Genomic DNA, 10,000 nt, shown 5'->3' on the forward strand with positions numbered 1-10,000 from the left:
CCTATTCATCCTCCTCCTCCTCTCAGGTACCTCCTTCTCCTCTTCCTCCAGGTACATCTCCTACCCTGGTACCTCCTCCCCCTCCTCCAGTACTGTCTCTCCTGATTCAACCAGATCTCTCCCTCCAGGTAACTCCCTGAATTTCACTCCACAGATAAATTCTTTTCTCATCGTAAATCTTATATGTATAACCAAGTCACTTGAGATTTCAAAATTTACGATATATATATATATATATATATATATATATATATATATATATATATATATATATATATATATATATATATATATATATATATATTAGCAGTTTGGAGGGATATATTGTGTATCTTTATACATATATGCTTCCAAGCTGTTGAGTTCTGAACACCTCTGCAAAAACAGTGATTATGTGTGAGTGTGGTGAAAGTGTTGAATGATGATGAAAGTATTTTCTTTTTGGGGATTTTCTTTCTTTTTTGGGTCACCCTGCCTCGGTGGGAGACGGCCGACTTGTTGAAATATATATATATATATATATATATATATATATATATATATATATATATATATATATATATATATATATATATATATAATGTTTTTAACTAAACAATGTAATAAGTTATCTAAGTAACTAGCTAACTAATTGTTGTGTGTCTAAATTATTCCATTACCGGAAAGCCTCTAACACTCTCTTCTCCCCCTCCTCTTAACTCCCCATATCCCCTAACCTATCTCCTCCCCTTCATACCTGGCGTTGCTGATAAATGAAATCTGCTCTGTACTGGTCGTGGCCCGGTACAGCTAATTGCTGGCTGATGACTGGTGGTGGCCCGGTACAGCTAATTGCTGGCTGATGACTGGTGGTGGCCCGGTACAGCTAATTGCTGGCTGATGACTGGTGGTGGCCCGGTACAGCTAATTGCTGGCTGATGACTGGTGGTGGCCCTGTGCAGCTAATTGCTGGCTGATGACTGGTGGTGGCCCTGTGCAGCTAATTGTTGGCTGATGACTGGTGGTGGCCCTGTGCAGCTAATTGCTGGTTGATGACTGGTGGTGGCCCTGTGCAGCTAATTGCTGGCTGATGACTGGTGGTGGCCCTGTGCAGCTAATTGTTGGCTGATGACTGGTGGTGGCCCTGTGCAGCTAATTGCTGGTTGATGACTGGTGGTGGCCCTGTGCAGCTAATTGCTGGCTGATGACTGGTGGTGGCCCTGTACAGCTAATTGCTGGCTGATGACTGGTGGTGGCCCGGTACAGCTAATTGCTGGCTGATGACTGGTGGTGGCCCGGTACAGCTAATTGCTGGCTGATGACTGGTGGTGGCCCTGTGCAGCTAATTGCTGGCTGATGACTGGTGGTGGCCCGGTACAGCTAATTGCTGGCTGATGACTGGTGGTGGTCCGGTACAGCTAATTGCTGGCTGATGACTGGTGGTGGCCCTGTGCAGCTAATTGCTGGCTGATGACTGGTGGTGGCCCGGTACAGCTAATTGCTGGCTGATGACTGGTGGTGGCCCGGTACAGCTAATTGCTGGTTTATGACTGGTGGTGGCCCTGTGCAGCTAATTGCTGGCTGATGACTGGTGGTGGCCCGGTACAGCAAATTGCTGGCTGATGACTGGTGGTGGCCCGGTACAGCTAATTGCTGGCTAATGACTTGTGGTGGCCCGGTACAGCTAATTGCTGGCTGATGACTGGTGGTGGCCCGGTACAGCTAATTGCTGGCTGATGACTGGTGGTGGCCCTGTGCAGCTAATTGCTGGCTGATGACTGGTGGTGGCCCTGTACAGCTAATTGCTGGCTGATGACTGGTGGTGGCCCTGTGCAGCTAATTGCTGGTTGATGACTGGTGGTGGCCCTGTGCAGCTAATTGCTGGCTGATGACTGGTGGTGGCCCGGTACAGCTAATTGCTGGCTGATGACTGGTGGTGGCCCGGTACAGCTAATTGCTGGCTGATGACTGGTGGTGGCCCTGTGCAGCTAATTGCTGGCTGATGACTGGGTGAGCGGCAGAGACCTTTCTTCATCAGTGTGTAGATATACTGACACCAGCTGTAAACAGTGTGTACACTGACACCAGCTGTAACCAATGTGTACATGTACACTGATACCAGCTGTAACCAGTGTGTACACTGACACCAGCTGTAACCAATGTGTACATGTACACTGATACCAGCTGTAACCAGTGTGTACACTGACACCAGCTGTAACCAATGTGTACATGTACACTGACACCAGCTGTAACCAGTGTGTACACTGACACCAGCTGTAACCAATGTGTACATGTACACTGATACCAGCTGTAACCAGTGTGTACACTGACACCAGCTGTAACCAATGTGTACATGTACACTGACACCAGCTGTAACCAGTGTGTACACTGACACCAGCTGTAACCAATGTGTACATGTACACTGATACCAGCTGTAGCCAGTGTGTACACTGACACCAGCTGTAACCAGTGTGTACACTGACACCAGCTGTAACCAGTGTGTACACTGACACAAGCTGTAACCAGTGTGTACACTGACACCAGCTGTAACCAGTGTGTACACTGACACCAGCTGTAACCAGTGTGTACACTGACACCAGCTGTAACCACTGTGTACACTGACACCAGCTGTAACCAGTGTGTACACTGACACCAGCTGTAACCAATGTGTACATGTACACTGACACCATCTGTAACCAGTGTGTACACTGACACCAGCTGTAACCAATGTGTACATGTACACTGACACCAGCTGTAACCAGTGTGTACACTGACACCAGCTGTAACCAATGTGTACATGTACACTGACACCAGCTGCAACCAGTGTGTACACTGACACCAGCTGTAACCAATGTGTACATGTACACTGATACCAGCTGTAACCAGTGTGTACACTGACACCAGCTGTAACCAGTGTGTACACTGACACCAGCTGTAACCAATGTGTACATGTACACTGACACCAGCTGTAACCAGTGTGTACACTGACACCAGCTGTAACCAATGTGTACATGTACACTGATACCAGCTGTAACCAGTGTACACACTGATACCAGCTGTAACCAGTGTGTACACTGACACCAGCTGTAACCAGTGTGTATAGTGACACCAGCTGTAGCCAGTGTGTATACTGACACCAACTGTAATCAGTGTGTACACTGACTCCAGCTGTAGCCATTGTGTACATGTACACTGATACCAGCTGTAACCAGTGTGCACACTGACACCTGCTGTAACCAGTGTGTACACTGACTCCAGCTGTAGCCATTGTGTACATGTACACTGATACCAGCTGCAACCAGTGTGCACACTGACACTAGCTGTATCCAGTGTGTACACTGATACCAGCTGTAACCAGTGTGTACATGTACACTGATACCAGCTGCAACCAGTGTGCACACTGACACTAGCTGTATCCAGTGTGTACACTGATACCAGCTGTAACCAGTGTGTACATGTACACTGATACCAGCTGCAACCAGTGTGCACACTGACACTAGCTGTATCCAGTGTGTACACTGATACCAGCTGTAACCAGTGTGTACACTGACACCTGCTGTAACCAGTGTGTACATGTACACTGATACCAGCTGCAACCAGTGTGCACACTGACACCAGCTGTAACCAGTGTGTACACTGAAACCAGCTGTAACCAGTGTGTACACTAACACCAGCTGTAACCAGTGTGTACATGTACACTGACACCAGCTGTAACCAGTGTGTACATGAACACTGACACCAGCTGTAACCAGTGTGTACACTGATACCAGCTGTAACCCGTGCGTACACGTACACAGACACCAACTGTAACCAGTGTGCACACTGACACCAGCTGTAACCAGTGTATACACTAATACCAGCTGTAACCAGTGTGTACATTAATACCTATTGTAACCAGTGTGTAGACTGACACCAGCTGTACCCAGTGTACTTCAGATAGTATTCTACTAGTGCTAGTACTACTACTACTAATATTGTGTGTGCATATATATATATATATATATATATATATATATATATATATATATATATATATATATATATATATATATATATATATATATATATATATATATATATATATATGTATGTATATATATATATATATATATATATAAAGAGAGAGAGAGAGAGAGAGAGAGAGAGAATTAAAAGATTAAAAAAAATCCCACAATATCACACAAGTCGAAGTAACAGTTCTCTAACTCTCTTAATTACAATAATATCAATACCAATTAATTTAGAACAAATACAAGGCAGCCATAACAATAATTGTTTTAATTAAGTTTTTTTTTTTTTTGGTGGCTAAAATAAAAAATAATTTTTCTTGCATTGTGATTTTTGTATTTTAGCTTTTCACTAAAAGATATAAATATATATATATATATATATATATATATATATATATATATATATATATATATATATATATATATATATATATGTATGTATGTATGTTTGCATGTGCAGGGAATTCACAAGAGCAGGCGAAATATACACAAACATTGATCTCTGGCTGAAGGAGACTCGAACCTACGAACCTTGAAACAAGGTACGCAATGCTATACCATTCTCACCACAATGGACCAATACCTTGGCGTGCAGCTTGCGCTAGACGTTGATCCAAGGCAGCCAGCTTTCAGGGAGAAGGCTGGTATTGGTCCAGTGTGGTGAGAATGGTATAGCACTGCGTACCTTGTTCCAAGGTTCGTAGGTTCGAGTCTCCTTCAGCCAGATATCAGTGTTATACATATATATATATATATATATATATATATATATATATATATATATATATATATATATATATATATATAGGGAAGTACCACCTCTATAGCTGGAATGGGGACCCTCATCCTCAGAGAAGACAATAAACGTACGTCAGGGAAAACTCAAGGTTCTCCCCGGAGCTGTTTGAATATTTGCTTCTTCTACCACCCCCTATATATTTTTTTATTCTATGTGAACATTTATTAAAAACAAAATACATTTACAGAAAAAAACATAAACATGAATACAATGACACAATGTATCAAAGATCATGAATTTCCTCCAGCTCCTCCGAGGCTGGACGTGAGCCAAGTATGCAGCAAGCATTTCCCCTCTGGATGGCGACGCTGAGGCGCTGGAACATGAAAGTGGCTGCCCTTGGGTCCCTGGTGGTGTCGATGAGTCTGGAACCCAGTTCTTTAAGGAAACGTGTGGCATTTTTTCCCCATGATCCCAAGGTCTCTGATCGCACTGGGACAAATTGATACTGTTGGCTAATGTCCCTGTACTTGCTGATCTTGTACTCCTCCCTGTGGTCAGCAGCTCCTCCCTGTCGCCCCACACTGTGATGGATATAGGTGTCAGCCAGTGTGGACACACAGGTATAGTCCCATGCTAAGAGCTTGCCATTCTTCCAAGGATAGATGGTGATCCCGTCGGGGCGGTTTGCTGGGTTGTGGGTATTGTTTGCTGCAAGTGATCGTGGCTCCCTCTCGGCAGGGCATCCAGCTGTAGCAAGGGTTCTCTTAATGATGTCGTTGACCTCATTGTGTCTTGCATGCCAGCCCTTGTTTTTGGAACAGTTAAGACCATGTAGACCGTATTGGTCTGCTTGCACTTCGCCGCAAATACACATATATTCTGTGTGAATTGGGGCAGCAAGGCGCAGAGCCACTGCAATACGGAGGGTCTTAGGGTCGAGTCGCGTTCCCATTGCCGATATGGGAACTGTTTGGAGGAAGTCCCCGGAGTGATGTGCACTCACAGCCTGGAGACGGGCAAACTCCCTATCTGATGTTGCAGCCCTGAGCATGTTGGCAAGCACCTTTTCAGCAATTGGGCCATCCCAGCTTGACTGTTTGTGAGCCAGTGCTGCACTAGGGTTTGGTGCTGGAGCAGCAAGAGTCTCCCATTCGGTGATGGCACTGGCATAGCTAGGGTCTTCTATTCCTGCTGAGTCACTGAGGGTGTCAGGAAGAATTTGTCTTATCAACTCGTTTGATGCAATGGAAGAGGATATTATTATTATTATTATTAAAGATTCGCCGGTATTCTCCCGGCCCGGGCCTTTTCCAAGTGGTGGCCCGGCCTTGGCTCCCTCTTTAGGGAGTGTCTGAGACCTAAGTCTCCCATGGGAGGAGGCACAGGTACCTCCTCATCTTTGGGACCAACTGTCCCCAGGCCTAGCCACAAGCTAGGCCTCTCTGGTCTGCCATCCCCGCCCCAAGGGAGCAAATGGGAATGACAGTCTTATGAGCTAAAGGCTCGGGCTCAGGCACCTACCCTACCCTAGAAGGGTTAGGCATGGTGTCGATCGGAAGAGGATAGGAAAGCTGGTAGAGCAATCTGGGAGGATCTGCGTACTCCTAGCCCTCCAAGCCTGACCGGAAGTAAGGCTTGCAACCACTGTCCATCGTCAAGGGAAAGATTCAATACACTCTCTAGCAGGGCCTTCAGGAGAGAGTCATATTCCTTGAGTTTTGGACTGCTGAAGGCTGGGGAGTATCTCAGAAAATAGGTAAGTTTTGGGATTGACAGGCACCTGGAGAGTAGGTAGAAGGCATCATGTGTGTCAGTGTCTTTCATCCTGCTTTCCATCGTCCGGAGGTCTGAGACTTTTTTTCCTAGGATCAGATCGATGGCATTGGACCCAAGAGGAGCACCGAGGAGAGTGCTATATATATGTCGTGCCGAATATGTAAAACTGGTCAATTAGCAAGAACTCATTTAAAATTAAGTCCTTTCTGAAATTTTCTCTTATACGTTTATAGATATATTTTTTTCATTAATGTTAATGTGAAAAAAAATTAATTTTGCACCAAAAGAATCTTAGTAAACTTACCTAACCTTATTATAACAAGAGCAATTTATTTTAGCCTAACCCAACTAAATATATTTTAAATACGTTTACAATAATTTAGTACTAAACAAACACAATCAAATATATTTTTCTCGTTAAGATCAGAATGATTTTGGCGAAATTATTGCATACACAAATTTTCACTTGTCCCATATGGCAAGATGAGCGTTGCTATTCAAGCCAAGATCGCAAGATCTGATTAAATCGGCACGACATATATATTTTTTTTTTCGCCGGTATTCTCCCGGCCCGGGTCTTTTCCAAGTAGTGGTGACCCGGCCTTGGCTCCCTATCTGGGGAGTGTCTCGAGACTTAAGTCTCCCATGGGAAGAGGTACAAGTACCTCCTCATCTTTGGGACCAAGTGTCCCCAGGCCTAGCCACATTCCCCGCCCATATATATATATATATATATATATATATATATATATATATATATATATATATATATATATATATATATATATATATATATATATATATATATATATATATATATATATATATATATATATATATATATATATATACATGTATATATATATATATATATATATTACATAGTATATTTGATTTTTAATTATATTAGTTCGATTTTTTGTGAGTGTTTTTATGTAGTTTCGTAAATGATATTGTTATTAGTATTGTGAGTATTAACTCCACAACAACAAAATCTCCAAGAACAACAACAACAGTAGCAACTAGCCAGGGAACTTGCTACACCAGCTAGCAACAAGTACAAGAAGGAACAACAACAATTCACATTCGTTGACAAGTGTATTTGCGTATTCCACATTAACGAACACCCAACATCTTGAACATCTCGGGATGTTCAAAGTTGACCCCAAGAACGTAAACATGTCGCTGATTACTTTAGTTTACCCTTGATTAACTCCTTCCTACACTGGTAGATTATTATATTATAAAGCTACTTTTAAGGCCATCTGAAGACATGTGCAAAAAAAATTGATAAAAAATAATTTTGAAAAAACGCTTTAAAATCATTTCAATTAGTGAATAAGAAATAATAGAAGTTTGTTAAATATTTGTATAATATTTTCTAGCTGTGAATTTTTGGCGTCAGTGTTTGCCTTTTATCAGTAAGTAACTGACCGCTGGTTCATCAGTCCACCCAAACCGGTTCTATTTTCTGGCGATAGTTTTAGACTTAAACCACAATATCAACTTTACAGTTTTTTTCTTGTGAGGTTCTGTTTATGTGTAATTACCTAGGTTTTATATGTGGGGGTTGAGTGCAGGTTCCTGGGCCCTTTTGTTGTTGGGTTGGCCTCCATTCTTCTCCAATTTATTCTTTATGTTCACTACCCTTCTTTCTTGTCTCCTTGTAGCTTCCTCGAACTTCTTAGTTCCTCTTGTGTTTCTTCGCTCTAACCCGCGTCCCTATCAACTTAACCCGCGTCCCTATCAACTTAACCCGAGTCCCTATCAACTTAACCTGCGTCCTTATCAACTTAACCCGCGTCCCTGTCAACTTAACCCGCGTCCCTGTCAACTTAACCCGCGTCCTTATCAACTTAACCAGCGTCCTTATCAACTTAACCCGCGTCCCTATCAACTTAACCCGCGTCCCTATTAACTTAATCCGTGTCCCTATTAACTTAACCCGCGTCCCTATCAACTTAACCCACGACCCTATTAACTTAACCCGCGTCCCTATTAACTTAACCCGCGTCCCTATCAACTTAACCCGCGTCCCTATCAACTTAACCCGCGTCCCTATCAACTTAACCCGTGTCCCTATTAACTTAACCCGCGTCCCTATCAACTTAACCCGCGTCCCTGTCAACTTAACCCCTGTCCCTATTAACTTAACCCGCGTCCCTATCAACTTAACCCGCGCCCCTATCAACTTAACCCGCGTCCCTATCAACTTAACCCGCGTCCCTATCAACTTAACCCGCGTTCCTATTAACTTAACCCGCGTCCCTATTAACTTAACCCGCGTCCCTATCAACTTAACCCGCGTCCCTATCAACTTAACCCGCGTCCCTATCAACTTAACCCGTGTCCCTATTAACTTAACCCGCGTCCCTATCAACTTAACCCGCGTCCCTGTCAACTTAACCCCTGTCCCTATTAACTTAACCCGCGTCCCTATCAACTTAACCCGCATCCCTATTAACTTAACCTGCTTCCCCATCAACTTAACCCGCGTCCCTATCAACTTAACCCGCGTCCCTATCAACTTAACCCGCGTCCCTGTCAACTTAACCCGCGTCCCTATCAACTTAACCCTCGCCCCTATCAACTTAACCCGCGTCCCTATCAACTTAACCCGCGTCCCTATTAACGTAACTTGCGCCTCTATCAACTTAACCCGCGTCCCTGTCAACTTAATCCGTATCAACTTAACCCGCGTCCCTATCAACTTAATCCGTGTCCCTATCAATTTAACCCCCGTCCCTGTCAATTTAACCCGCGTCCTTAACAACTTTACCAGCGTCCCTATCAACTTAACCCGCGTCTGTATCAACTTAATCTGTGTGCCTGTCAACTTAATCCGTGTCCTGTCAGTTTAATCAGTGTCCCTATCAACTTAATCCGTATCTCTGTTAACTTAATCTGTGTCCCTAAGTATCTGGTATATCGTGATCAAGTTTCCTTTGCTACCATCGTTATTTTAAGTGATGTGAAATCTAACCTTTTTACCTTATCCTTTCTCTGGTAAGTCTGAGACCAGTGCCAAGACCAGTCCTGGTAGGTCTGAGACCAGTGCCAAGACCAGTCTTGGTAGGTCTGAAATCAGCTGATAGGCCTATTTTAGTACTCATTCACCGTGTCCACCTATCTTTTTTAGCATGTTTGCGAGGTTACTTTAGTGTCACCTGAAGAGGGTTTCTAGTTTGACCGAAATTTTATATGTGTTGTTTCAATACTACTGAATGAGTGTTATTCTTATGTATTTCCCATACGTTTAGAGTCTCTCTCTCTCTCTCTCTCTCTCTCTCTCTCTCTCTCTCTCTCTCTCTCTCTCTCTGTGTCATTGCAGCCACGAACATATCTTTGTACCTTATCTGCAGTGGTGTTGTCCCAGCTGGGTTTCTCACAGGTCCAGTAGAGCAGCTGGTTCAGGTGGTGAAGCAGTGAGAATCCGCCAGTCAGTGCCTGGCTCTAGTGAAGGCTGGGGCCAGACACTCCTAGTATACCAGCC

The 10,000-nt window shown here is 43.6% G+C and overlaps 1 long non-coding RNA gene across 1 annotated transcript in view; it reads left to right on the forward strand.

Annotated features, from left to right (window-relative positions):
* The window catches only part of LOC138853986 (uncharacterized), a 248,886-nt gene that overhangs the window by 199,923 nt on the left and 38,963 nt on the right, over positions 1–10,000 (forward strand). The gene's annotated exons all lie outside the window — the stretch shown is intronic.

Source organism: Cherax quadricarinatus, chromosome 45 (genome assembly GCF_038502225.1).
Source record: "Cherax quadricarinatus isolate ZL_2023a chromosome 45, ASM3850222v1, whole genome shotgun sequence".
NCBI classification, from domain to species: Eukaryota; Metazoa; Arthropoda; class Malacostraca; order Decapoda; family Parastacidae; genus Cherax; species Cherax quadricarinatus.